Source organism: Lygodium microphyllum, chromosome 26 (assembly GCF_053477565.2).
Source record: "Lygodium microphyllum isolate KBCC chromosome 26, Lygodium_microphyllum_v1.1.10, whole genome shotgun sequence".
Classification (NCBI taxonomy): domain Eukaryota; kingdom Viridiplantae; phylum Streptophyta; class Polypodiopsida; order Schizaeales; family Lygodiaceae; genus Lygodium; species Lygodium microphyllum.
The window spans coordinates 95,763,528-95,778,489 of NC_141160.1; positions in this window are offsets into that span (position 1 = coordinate 95,763,528).

Genomic DNA, 14,962 nt, shown 5'->3' on the forward strand with positions numbered 1-14,962 from the left:
TACACAATTCTTGCATGTCTAGTATGGATTTAGATGTGTGGTACTATGATAGTAATGCCATTAACTGCATTAATTTCCAATAGTGTTAACCTTAAAAGGCAATGAAGCATGCAAAGCAAAAGTCAAATACAAAAATGATTTCAAAAAGAGATAATATTTATGGTCTTCAATGTATCAATTTAGACAAAGTCCCCATAGGTAAGGTGTAGTTATAATGAATCCTATTTGTTATTTACATGTGAGAGATTATTGTATTTTGGTAATATTATATGAGGGTCCACAACTAGCATGGCTCTCTGTAATCCTTCATATGGTGGGAGAGAGAGGGGGGAGTCTAGGGAGGTGGTGACCTAATTAGTGCCAAGAGGTGGATGTTGCATAAATTTTAAATCATTTTTTAAGCCTCCAACCTGTCAATACAGGATCTTGCACATAGACACATGCACACGTGCACATGCATATAACTCCTAAACACTTGCACCACGACCTTACAGACGTGCACGCACACATGCATCCAAGACACTTGTATATGTGCACATAAGACGTACACTTTGGATATAGGTAGATTGCACATAGGACTCCCCATGCAGATGCACTGTTATCCTTGCAAAAAAGCAAGAATACAATAATAGTTCAAGTTGTAGTGGACTCACCTACTTACCTTCACGCGTTGTAGTTCGATAAATGAGAGCCATAGGTTGTTCTACAATTCAAGTAGCACGCGCCTTATGTCATCACCTTGGCTCCTTTGTATTTGCCTCAAGAGGCTCCACCACAAGAGAATAAATGAGGAAGAAGAGGATGGGGAAGAGCTTTAACACAATGGTCCCTCTCTCCCTCATTCTCCCTCCTCTCTCAACAATGAGCACAAGAGTATAAGCAATAACATGAGAAAGAGTGATTCTCCAAAGTGTATATGCAATACAATAAGCTCTCTATTCACTTTTATGCCTTTCATACATTAGGATTAGGGTTAGCATTTTCCAACCCAAACTAGGGTTAGGGTTAAGATTTCCCACTTAAATTGGGCACCCTACTCTTCTTCATGGCTCTTGACTGGTCCTTCTCTAAGTGTATGGATATAACTTAGCTTAAATGGACCTAGTCTTAGGTAAAAGAGAATATATCTTGCTTCCAACCTTCATATTTGTTGAAGGTCATGTTATTTAACTCCCAGAGATATTACAACTTGCACAAATTTGAGCACAACTAGCCAAGCCAAGTTAAAGCTCTTGAAGGAATAAGAGTTTCATTGAATATCCCATTTTTGAGTGCTCATTAACGCCAACACTTTGATTTCATTGTCGAGACAAATGATGGAATCAACTCGTTGATACACTAATATTCTCATTGTGTGGCAAAATAAGAAGCTTGTGCACTTGAGTGGAACAAAATGGTGAGGAACCAATCTCTAGCTTTTATGCCTTGCTCACTTTAAGACATGCATGGCTAGATTAGGAAGTAAAATCAATGAGGAATTCGTTCAAAGTCTAGTTATGATTGTATAGGTTAGAGTAAGATAGATTAGGATGTTAAAAAACAATAAAACTTTTAGAAATCCAAAATTTTTTAGCTTTGTAATCTTTTGTTTGCAATGTCGTGCCTAAAAATTCATTGATTGCTTACATTAGACTAGTGATACTTTACAATTATTTGCTACAAAAATGGTTCTGTGTGTTAAAAGAGGGTTAACAAAATGTTTTGAGTATATAAGTGTTGGGTTGAGACTATGTGTGTTGCTTGGTTATTTAAGGTGCTATTAATTGCATTCGAGGTTAAGTCTACCTATAGCATCAAGCAATCAATAGTCCCCAAGCAAGGTCAAAACAATGAGGTAAGTGTACTCGAGGTCCATCCTATAGAGTATGAACAAGACAAGGGCATAGCCATGAGTGGCTAAGCCATGAGAGGGGTTGCCCACAAGTCTCCATCCATAAGTAGCCCTTCCCTCTTTACCACAAGTGGCCTATATACTACTGATCCACAAGGGTCCTCCACCACACCATGAGGGCCTTCAACCACTCTAGCCTAAGATATTCTATCTAATTAGAAGTGATTTCTCATCATCATGAGGCCTCTTACATCACAAGTCAAGAGGAGCTTGACAAGGTTTATCACAACCCATGAGGACTAATGCCCCTCCACTGCTAGGAAACCATGTTGGCCTACCAAGGGTCTCCTCTCCACATGGTCCACAAGACTTGCCAGCTACCACAACTGGGCTAACATTGGTTGATGGATCATGAGTGGCTTGAGGACTACATGAAGGATGGTTTCCATGAGTCATTGTGCCATGTAGGTACCTCTCTAACACTCCATATCATAAGCATATGTGTAGGTTGTTAAGCCACTTATCCATTGAGGCAAACCTACCAAGAAACCACCATGCACGAGGAATAAGTCCCCCCTACAAACCACCACATCATGACTCACTAGCTAGCCAACCACCATGAGTCACTAAAAATTGATCACAACACGAGTAGTTGTAATCACCATGGCCAGGTCAACCACGCGTGAGCCATTCAAGCCTAACACATGTAAAGTTGCTTTATCCAACACCATAAATCATGATTGGGTACCCATCCCATCATGCCAAGGCCTTTCATAGGTTGTGAGGCCACCTTAATGCTCCTAGACTACACCAGAGCCTCGGACTCTCAGACCTCACCCATCCTAATACCACAACCATGACTAAGACAAATGGCCCCCATCCCATGAGTAGATAATAGCCTTCATACCACATGCCCTCAATTGGGCCTATCACAAGGGTTGAACTCGACTTGCATGTACATTGACACTTCTCATCACATCCTCTCTTCCTCCTCCACCTCTCCTACTACAACATGCAACCCACCCTCTTGCCAACATGAGTAGTCGCAAGGCCTTCCCCCCAATAGGTTCTTTAATGTTGATGCCAAAGCAAGGATAGGGGTTAGAAGATGTTACCACTAAGATAGATATAACCATCTTTTGGAGTAGGTAGACATGAGTGGAGATAGATTCCCAAAAGAGGGGTTTCAAGAGATTTCCTATGACTTTGGATGAAGGGCTACCTTTTGTATTAGAGAGGAATCCTTTTCCTAGGAGTGCAACAAAGGATAGTTTTATGACATGTGGTTTAATCCTTCAAGTCAAAAAATGGTAGTGGACATAGGAACCATGTACGGAAGGTGGGTTTTCTTAAATGGTACCCACCATTTTATGTTTGGTTAGAGGTGTAGATGAAAGCACCTAATGTTTTCTAAACCACGCCTTGTGATGGTAGCAAAACATCATTGTCTAAGATAGGGATTGTGCAATGCTATGGTTAGGGATAATTCAGACATGACAAATGGAGTGGCTTCTTGAAACATACCTTGTGCTTACATAGGCATGTTGTTGTTTGAGATACAAATCATGCAATGAATATCATGCACATGTGGAAGTGTCTTCATCTACAATAGATAACATGGAATGGTAACTCATGCATGCTTGGATGTACTACTACAATAGGGAATATGCAATCTATGTATGCATGGATGAGATGTTATAGGAATCATGCAATAGTATCTCAAGATGTTGAAATAGATGTAAGTCACACCTTGTGCCTATATGGACATATTGTTTTCTAATATAGGGATCATGTAGAGGTATTGTGCCTCCATTGATGCATTCTTTGAAAGATAAAAGTATTGAAATTTGCATTGGATGTTATTCTTGTGCACCATGAAAGTATTGTTAAAATGTTGTGATTGAAAGTTGTAAGATGGATTTACTATCGGTAGAAAAGTACTTGTGCTTGGATATGGTTGGTTATCTTTATGTGGCTAGAAGAGAATTATCGTGTGATAAGATTACTATGGAATTGATATGGGCATGTACTCTTCTTTGAGGCTTGCCACTACCGCTTCCACTTGGCCAGACATTTCCATCTAGAGTGTAGGCTGCCACCTAGACAAGAGGTCAAATGTGCATGGAAGGTTTCCCCTTACGGCAATATAAGAACCAATGGAGCTCCAATCAATGAGGCAAACCCTTAGTAGGAATGGTGCATGGTGATGGGCACCCAAGAGGGGGGACTTTGATTAGAAGAGAGAGATCAAGGGTATATTTGACTTCAATTAGGATCAAGATATCCAAAGGATATTGGAGGATGGAGAAATCTAGGATAAAGTTAAAGTATTCCGATGGTCTTGATTGGAGATTTGTGAAATTATTCTAATATAAAGAAGCTTGTTTAGAAAATATTATTTTCCCTATTTTCATATTGTGCCTAAAGGCTTTTATTGAACCTCGTGTAATGGGCTAATTATTGAAGCTACATATATATATCTCATAATGTGGTAGGGGCTAATTAAATAATTAAGCATGCCATATGCATGCATGGAAAGTGAGTGGATGGTCATTAGGACAATGCAATTTTCCTCATTTCTTCTTTCCAAAAGGAGGAATTAGAAACAGAGCTAAACAATGACTTTTGCGCATCATTTTCGGGAGGGGGGTGGAGTCAAGTTTATGCCTTATGGACAAAGAGGTTAAGCACAACTTTCCTTCATCTCTTAGTCTCTTTGGTGGTTATTAGTTTGCTCTTGATTGAGTTTAGTTGCAAAGTGACCTTTCTAGCTAGGTGCTAGAATGCTAATATAGACTCTTAGGTCATAAGTCCTTTAGGTTGACCCTAGTGGATCCAAGCCATTCATTTTGTGAGGTAGACTCAAAAGTCACATGACCAGCTTAGTTTGTGAATCCTAATGAGTTTAGATGGCATAATTAGGAAATGCATTTCAGTGATTGCCAAACATGTTGCTTTGAGAGATAGATTTGGAAAAGTGAGTTTTTTTCATGCTAGAGAGGGAAATTGTGAATAGGAGTGCAATAAAGGATATCTTTATGATAGGTGCTTTGAGCAATAATGCTATCACTAGGGATAGTTAAGATAGGAAATATAATGACTTCTTGAAACATACCCCATGCTTATATAGTTGTCTTGTTATTTAAGATATGAATCATGCAATGGAATATTGTGCATGTATAGAAGTAATGACTTCTTGATACAAACCTCATGCTTGAAAAGTGTAATGACTTCTTTGTTGCACTTATCGTGTTCCTCCTAATTTCTAGAGTGAACACACCCTTATCTTACAAGCACTTTTTACCTTCTAGCTAGAGAAGGGTTTTTTCCTCGTGTGAACACCTGTTAATGGGTGTGGTACTTAGTACTTTAGTCATTGTACTTTCATTCATTCTCACATAGTGGATGTGACCTTCCAACACTCTCTTCTTTTTTATTCTTCACTTGTTCATTGTGAGTGTTTGTGAGTGTGCGCATGTTGCTAAACCCTAACCTAAAAGCGGTATCAAAGCCATGCCTCTCAGTCTCACCACCTTGCTCACACATCACCATAGCCATTGTTGAGCCTCAAGCTCAGGTTGCTCTCTTTTGATTGCCTATATTGCAGCTCACACTTACCCGCTAAACATACATATCATGTCCCTTCACACTCATAGCCTCCATGTGCTATCAATTGCACACATCATGCCCAAAATTTCCTTTGCATACCTCGTTCATTTGCCTGCCATGTTCATCTACATCAATCAGACTGGTTGACATTCAATTAGATTGCACTATGTTCAAGTCACTGATAGCCTATGTTAGCGTTCATTACATTATATGCTACCCATTGCAATACGTTGCACTGACTATCCCTGATAGATATCCCTCCCCCCCCCCCCCCCCCCCGCCTTAATTAGCATTAAGCCTTTTAAATTAATCCTATTTGTGTGCAATGTCCATATGAAGCACACATTTTGGGAATTTAATAGTAGATATAAATTTCCCCCAATTTTCTTCTTGCATTTTGGAGATTCTACATTCGATGCTTAGAAATTGCTCGATCTTGTGCCAAAATTTGGGGCTTTTCATATTCAAGCTCAAATTTTACCAAATTTCACCCGTTAAACTTAGGGCTTTTGTGAAAATTTCCCAAAATCACCAACATTGAGGCCACTTACACTTCTACATTGACTTTTTGACACATTGGAACCTTTCAATTGAAAATTCTTCACCGATGCCATCAAGTTTTTGAAAATTTGTGAGTTTTTTGTTTTTTTTGTTTTTGCTTTATTTTTGTATTGCATTTGGATTTGTACTTTGGATAGTAGCAGTTGGTTAATAAAAACAAAAAAACAAAAAATTCAACAAGCAATGGATGGGCAAAATGATTTGCTCAACATATTTGGGAACTCTAACAAATTAGATGGCAATAATTATCCCATGTGGACATACATGATGAAGCATATACTTATTGCCAAGCAACTTTGGGGTTATGTATGTGGTTCTGAAGTTACGCCTGTAGGCCCTACTACATAGAATGTTATGGGTTCTTTTCTCTCCTCCACAATCACCAATGAATCTTCAACTCTAGCACCTTTTGCACCTCCCACAGTAGATCAATTGAGATGGGACGAGCGTGATGCCCAAGCTCATGCTTTGATTGCACTTTCATGCAAGAGATATGTTATCCTACATGTTTGATCATGCATGACAGCCAAGGATGCTTGGGATAAGCTTGCCTTATGCACAATGAGGCTCATGTAGCCTATTTGTGTAAGTAGCTTGAGATGAAGGACATGACAATGGGTGATTCTATGGATGCATATATTACACATGTCAAGGACATTATGAAGAAACTTGCTAATATTGATAAAATAATTCATGAGGCATCTCTTGTATATATTGTCTTGGCTGGTCTACGTGATACTTATCAAAGTTTTGCCACTACACTCAGTTTACTTGCAAAAGGAGATGCTAATGCTTACATATTTGATGCATTGGTATCACTATTGTTGCAAGAAGAGCAATCAAGTCTAAAACACTCTAAATAAGTATGGATAATCAAGCATTTGCAGCGAGCCATTGAAACAAATAAAAGTCATGGCAGCCCCCAAACTCTAAATGAATAGGCAAAAAAGCTTCTTCTATGGACTCCTCAAGCACCAAGGATGATGGTGCTAAGAAAAGGAGGTGCAATTATGGTAGGAAGAAGGGGCATGTTATTGAAGAATGCAAAAAGAGGATGGCAAGTGAAAAAAGAAATAATTAGGCATGAGTGTTGTTGAAAATTCAACAAATGCAATGGATGCAACCACACATTTTGGCAAGCTTGGACAAGTCTTATGCCTTTCTTGTGCATTGTTCATATTATCCTCCTTCACATGATCATTGTTTTTTAATGCTAAAGATTGTAGCACATGGTATTTTGATAGTGGTGCTTTTAAGCACAAAACGTTCTTTTGTGACTTGTTTGTATCGTATACAAATGCACAAAAGGGGGGGCTAGTTGTGTGTGCAAACAATGATTCATATGTAATTCAAGGCATTGGTCAGATTCCCATTATTGCAATGGATGGGAAAACATCATGCTTGAAAAGGTGTTATATGTGACAAGCATAGAAAAACTTGATTTTAGTTTCAACCACAAAATGTGTTGGTCTTGTGGTTAAATTCCACATGGATTGATGCATATCTACGAGTGTAGTGATAGAGATGCCCTCATTTTCACTAGTACTTTGTATAATGGAGTTTATCAGCTTGATTAATATGAGATGAGAGCATGAGAGGATGCATTACATGTTGATGTTACCATTGTGGATGACACTAAGTTATGGCATGCTTGGCTTGGTCATCTTAATTATGGCAGTTTGCTATGCCTAAGAAGTAAAAATATGGTGCTTGATCTCATTATGTTGAAAGCATCTTCTCACAATGTATGTGAAAGTTGTGTACTTGGCAAAATGCATTGTGCTTCATTCCCAAGGGTGGTACTATATGTGCTAGGATTCAAAATTATAGCTTTTACATAGTGACATTTGTGGGTCCATGCATGTCAAATCCATTCAAGGATACTTGTACTTTGTTACCTTCATTGATGACTTGACTCGTCATTGTTGGGCATATGCTTCGAAGCACAAATCTGAAGTGTTTGCACGCTGTAAGACATTATTGGTCTTGGTTGAAAATGGTATCGAATGCCATCTGATTACACTACGTACCAATCGAGGGGGGGAATAATTTTGGCTTGATACTATCATGTGTCTACATGTGTGCTGAATCACATCCCAACTAAAGCATTGTCTAAATGTACACCTCATAAGCCTTGGAATGGTTTGAAACTACTATTAATGAGATATTTGTATATTTGGTTGTTTGGCATATGCTTTGGTGCCACAACCAAGAAGACATAAATTGGAAGAAAAGGTTGCCAAATGCATCTTTATTGGTTATAATGCAAAAAGTAAAGCGTATCTCTTACACCCACCAACAAGATTTTTGTTAGTAGAGATGTGGTATTCATTGAACATGTTGGTTAGCCCTTCATAGATTGCAAAAATTAGCCCAATGTGGAGCCTATGAACATGTTTGGTAGTTTGTTGCCCTTATTTCACCAAAGTGCATCTAACTTTGGCAAATTTTAGCAACCTATTGAGGGTTTACAACAACAAACACATGTTAACAATAGCCTAATTTTTAGCCCATTGATCAAGGCATTGGTGATTATGAAGTGGCCAATGAGAGGGCTACTATTCAAGAAGCTAAAATAGTCCCTACATGGTTGTTAGATACGTTATGGGGGACAGCAAGTAGCCCGCTCCTCTTCTCGATAGAACTAGAGTAGCCACTCACCATACACAAGGTAACTTGGTTGTGCAAGCACTTCTAGCTATTGCATACAATGAATAACCTATTTCTTTACATGATGGTTTACAAAAGAGACATCCGATGGCACCTATGTAATTGGAGTTGAACTCTATTGATAAAAATGGCACATGGGAGTTATGTGACTTGCTTGTTAGCAAGCGTGCTATATGCACTAAGTGGGTTTACAAATTAGAACACAAATTTGATATTAGCATTGATCACTACAAGGCATGTCTTGTTGCCAAGGGGTGTGCCCAATAGCATGGGATTGACTATGATGAGACGTTTGCACCCACTTCACATATGACCACCATTTGCAATGTGATTGCGTGGTTGTTGAGTATGATTGGCATGTGCATCAATTGGATGTCAATACTACTTTTTTGAATGTTGATCTTCATGAGCAGGCTTATGTCACTCAACCTCTTGGATTTGTTTCAGAAAGGGTTTGAAAAAAGTGTGCAGTTTGCATAAGGCTTTCTATGGTTTAAAGCAGGCACCTAGGGCATGGTATGAGAAGATGCATGCATAGATTGCTATTGGTTTCGATAACTCACACATTAAAGGCACACTTTATGTCCACAAAGATGGGGATAGCCTCTTGATTCTCATTGTTTATGTGGATGGCATGTTGTTGATTTCATCTCATGTGACATATATTTTAGTTTTAAAAGTTGAATTGCATCATGCTTTTGATGTGACAAATCTTGGCTACTTACACTACTATCTAGGCATATAGTTTACTACAGTTGAGGGGGGCATTATTTTGTAACGGTTTAAGTACATTGGACAGTTTCTTAAGCATTTTCAGATGCAAGACTACAAGCCTATCTCTACTCCTGTTGAGAGAGGCCATAAGTTTACACTTGAGGATGCAAGAGAACCTTTGATTCTTCTCTTTATAGCAGACTCTTAGATGTTTATAATATTTGTGTAATACGTGATTGGATATTCAATTTCAAGTCTCTTGATTGGCATGCTTTATGCACAACCCTAGTTCTACACATTGGCAAGTAGTTAAATCTGTCCTACTAACTTAAAGTTACTCAAACATTGGGCCTTTTCTATCCTAAAGGTGCTACTCTTTGCTTGCATGCATTTACTGATAGTGATCGGACTAATTGTTTTGACACAAGGGTGTCCACTAGTGGCAATTGTCTCATGCTTGGTGATTCATGCATTCCTTGGCTAAGCAAGGAGCAATCTAGAGTGGCCACATCTAGCTGTGAGGCCAAATATAGTGCATCATTTATAGCTACATTGGAATGTGTATGGCTCATATGCCTTTTGGTCGATCTTAGTGTGGGAGAGCAATTGCCCACTCCTATCTACATTGACAATCAAAGTGCCATGGGAGTCACGAGAAATCCAATTTTTCATTATCATTATATTAGAGAGAAGCTCCATGCATTATCATTATCATTATCATTATATTAGAGAGAAGCTCCATGCAAGGTAGATTGACTTGGTTTATGTTCCTATACAAGACATTTTACAAAAGCTCTTTATAGAGAGAAGTTCAAAGCCTTTCACAAGGCTCTTAACTTGATACCATTTGGGAATCGATTTGTCTATTCCCTATATATGTACACATCATTCACTCAAGGGGGCTTTGTTACACATGTTTTTTCTAAGTTTTGGTTTGAATGCTCCCTTATCTCACAAGTACTTTTTACCTTCTAGCTAGAGAAAGATTTTTTCCCCATGTGAACACGCGTCAGTGGGTGTGGTGCTTAGTACCTTAGGAATTGTACTTTCATTCATTCTCACATAGTGCATGTGATCTTCTAGCACTCTCTTCTCTCTTGCTGTTCACTTGTTCATTGTGAGTGTGTGTGAGTGTGCATGCGTTGCTGACCCTAACCTAGCATTCTTGAAACATACCTCATGCTTATATAGGCATGCTACTAGTTAACATACAAATCATGCATTGGAATCTTGTGCTCATATGGAAGGACTATCATCTAAGATAGGTAACATGTAATGATATCTTGTGCATACTTGGATGTACCATAGCCAAAGATAGGGATCATGCAATTTTGTACATATGGATGACGGCTCATAGAGATCATGCAATGGTATCTTGTGATGTTGAAATAGCTATAAGATATAATGATTTTGCACTTGCACCTATATGCACATGTTGTTTTAAAAGATAAGATCATGTAGTGGTACCATGCTTGCATGGATGTGTTGTTTTAAAAGACATAGAGATTGCAATGATATTGTATGTTATTCTTATATGTGGCATGAAAATGTTGCTAAAGTGTTGTTACTGAAAACTAGCTGTAAGATGGACTTCCTATTGGTAGAAAAATGCTTGTGACTAGATATGGTTGTTTGTGGATATGGCTGGAATAGAACTATCCTATGATAAGGTTATTATAGGATTGATACTTGTTAGAGCTACAAGGAGAATGGAGATTGCACACAGAGAGAGAGAGAGAGAGAGAGAGAGAGAGAGAGAGAGAGAGAGAGAGAGAGAGAGAAAATATGTTGCAACCTTTATTGTTTCCACTTCATTAAGAGGTTGCTTATGCATCTTCTTCTCATTGAAGATCACATCATTACTACAAACAATCCTTCTACGTTATAGATCCCAAATGTGATAACGTATCTTGCCACTCTATCCATGCCTCAAAACAATGCACTTTGTGGATTTTGGTTCTAACTTGCTATGCTTTTCCTTTGGCACATGCACATAAGCTTCATAGCCAAATACTCTTAAGCGATCATAAGAGGGCTTATTACGTGACCATGCCTCTTTAGGAATGCCAGCATCCAAAGTAGTATTATGTGACCTATTCATCAAATGTACAATAATCATCTTAGCCTCAACCCAATATCCTTGACAATGACTAACATTAGATAGCATACTCAGCATCCTTACATTATCTTCCTATTTGTATGCTCTACAACATTATTTTGGGTAGGATTACCTTGTGCAGTGAGTTTTCTTTTTACTCCACATGCTCCATAAAAAGTTTTGAGCTCATGAGAGACATATTCTTTACCATTATCAGTTCTTAGACAAATCTCTTACTAGATTGATTTTTTGTAGTACCAGAAAACACTACAAGATACACGCCACATACCAACATTTAAAGTGACTCAAATATTTATCAAAAAACTTTCCCCCGTCATCGCTAAAAGTATCGGTTTAACTGTCTCTATAGATCCATCACTATTTGTGTTGCTATTAGCGAGAGTTGCAAAGAAAAAAAATTGGTGGCAGGGCAGTAAGCACCATGTGCTAAGTAATATGTTGCAAAGCAATTACATACTGAATACACAATCATCATCAAGACATGTGCAAAAAGTACATAAAAACCACAAGACTAATAACTCATAAAATAAGTACAAGACTGGTGATGGCAACTCATAAAACTACATGGAACCATGGAGAGGAAAGTCCAAAATAAGCATGAAAATCTATCTATAAATATCACAAAATACAATTTTATACAAAGGATAATAAATATATCTAAGGAATGCTACATGGAAGAGGCTTGCATGGATCACATGACTAAAAAAGAAAACGACGAATCTAATCGTATGCTATAGCTCCTTGCCATCTAAAAGCTCGTCCCGACACAATGGAGTGTCGAACGGACTTTGCAAGATAAGCAACCAGACATTAGTCCACCATACATAATGCATTTAAAAAAACAAATAACTACAAAAAAGAAAGAGAATATACTTATTGGGCTACTTTGCACGCATACAATCTATCAATAAGTGCAGTGAGACTATGTCTCTCTGCATATTGAGTAGAATCACGGTTTGTGATGGAGTACTGCAAAGAAAATAAAATATCATTGTTAGAAATAAGGTTGTTAGTACAAGTGATATTCCAAATAAGAAAGCAAGAAGAACTAAAAGAAAACTTACAAATTCCTCCAAATGAGTCATATGGTGACCACTCCCCAAATGATATACAACCCCTGCCTCCAAATCGTGTCGTCATGGCCTCTTACTATTGTCGCCATCGTCTTGGAGAGTCAGTGGCCTCCATCCTAAGTCTCCAGCAATCCTCTGCATCCAACCACTTACGCTTTGAAGTGCCACTCTTAATTACCTAATGTGCGTTTGATCATCTTTATGACATGTATGCATGCATACACTCTATCATCCACTCAGTGAAAAACCTCTTTGTTGCTGTAGGCATCAAAAATTCATATTGCAAAGACGCCACTACATAGTTCTTACTCCCCTCCAATATATACTTCCAATGGTCTAGAGCTTTGTGCCTAAATACTTGTTGGCACAACTCTCTTATGCGAGACATCACTCTTCTCCCCTCATCATTCATGATCATAGCACATGTTTTCTCATCTACGAGGTATATGTACCCTACTAGGGTATGGCTAAGGTGCGGCCTCTCCCACCTGTGATGACCACACTCCTAAGCATAACTAGGAGGCCCATGTACATTTAGCATACCTATGGGGGTACTATCTATAGGAGTAGCATCCATAGGGGTGCCAGCTATAGATAGTTGAGCGAAATTTGGAGTCATCGGAGTAGATGCCCCTAAGAGTGTGATAAATCCTATAGGTAATAAGTGTCCACTAGATTGACAAGATGGAGACACTACATTTATGCCTTCACAACACCCACCTGAGCCACCCTCTCTAGAATTGGTACGAGAGTGAGGATTAGTAATAATCTCTTGAACCAACCATGGGATCATAGCATCTACATCTCTACAACACCTCTCAGAACCACTCCCTCCATTCGAGGCCAATCTAGAGTGTCGACCCCACCTACGGAAGATTGAAGTATCGAAGCGCGTTGAAATAGACCTCGCAGAAAGGCCTGACGATATCTGCGGGCGATAAAATATGGTTTGCCATATCTCTAAAGCGGATCATCTGATTCGGAGACATAAGTGTGAAGATCTCCTACAACTCCTCATTGGTCATCCCTCAATTCATCCTACTCTCTGGGTATCATCAAGGTAACCTGCACAAAGAGAAAATGATGTTAGCGTAATCGATATAAGGATTTAGGTATAGCATGACAATATAACTCTACAAAAAAGGATGTTAATGAAAATGCATATACTAAAGTATCCTTGAAGCGAATTATCATCAAATTGAGCAAGCAGACGCAAATATGACCAGATCTACAGCTCCATGTCAAGCTCTTGGTACAACTCTGTATACACTAGAAGGTCTATATATAGGTCGCCACAGAAAGAGGAGTCCACTTCATTCTCGAAAAATTCATGACCTCTTGTCTCTTCATCTACGTTACTTGTGCCTATCTCCTTTGCATGCTCCAAGTCCTCTTCGCCCTCTGCCCTTCACAACATCAATCCCTCTACCTACATACTTTCCTCATCCACACTGGGGGCATTGCTTTCATTATACACTCGTGTGCTCCAAGGTGTTGATGGTACAACATACCACCATCGAGGTTGTCAAGGATTTGGATAGAAGATTACATATTCAATATCACATATAAGTGTGTCATCACAAAGAGTGAATCAACATTTGTGAATGTTTCGTGTCATGGAAAAATTAAAAAAAAAAGGTCATGCACTTGTTCATAATGCCCGAGCAAGACAAAGGTGTCGTGCATATCATTCCATCTTTTCTCAAACTCTACCTCTAGAAATCTAGATGGACTTCACCAAACGGTTGCCTCAACTCCTTCCAATAATACTTTAAAACATTGTATATCAAATATGATCATGGAGAAGCTATGGTAATCCACTGAGATAACACTTTGCAAGTTGCCAAAATACATCTCATCTACTATAAGATTTGGATATGTGACCCGCCATCGGCTCTCTTACTCGAACTTTGCCATGACACCACAATTCATTGTGGAGCGCATTTTGTCAATGTGCTCAACTTGAAAATGTCACTCGCACGACCATACCATGCTATAGATTTTGTATTGTACACCAAAATGGTTAGATGTTGCACATAAAATCTAGATATGAGAACAAAGAAAGCATGCGGTCAACTTCGAACTATATCCCCTTGAGAATTCCTACTCCTCCGTAGAGACCTCCACACCTTTGCCTGAAGCTAGGGTCAAAGCTTCATGAAACCACCACATAGATATAAACCACGACATCTCCTCTATGCCCTCCGGATATTAAACCAGTCGATGGCATGTACTACATCAAAATTCTAATCGTGCTCCTTTCCACTCTCTTCTGGCATGCTCATACCAAATGAGCCACTTCTAATGCATGATGCAACATACAAAAACGATTGCCTTTCTCCTCCATGGCACCATGCATCCTTTTTTCCACCCCATTTTCAACCA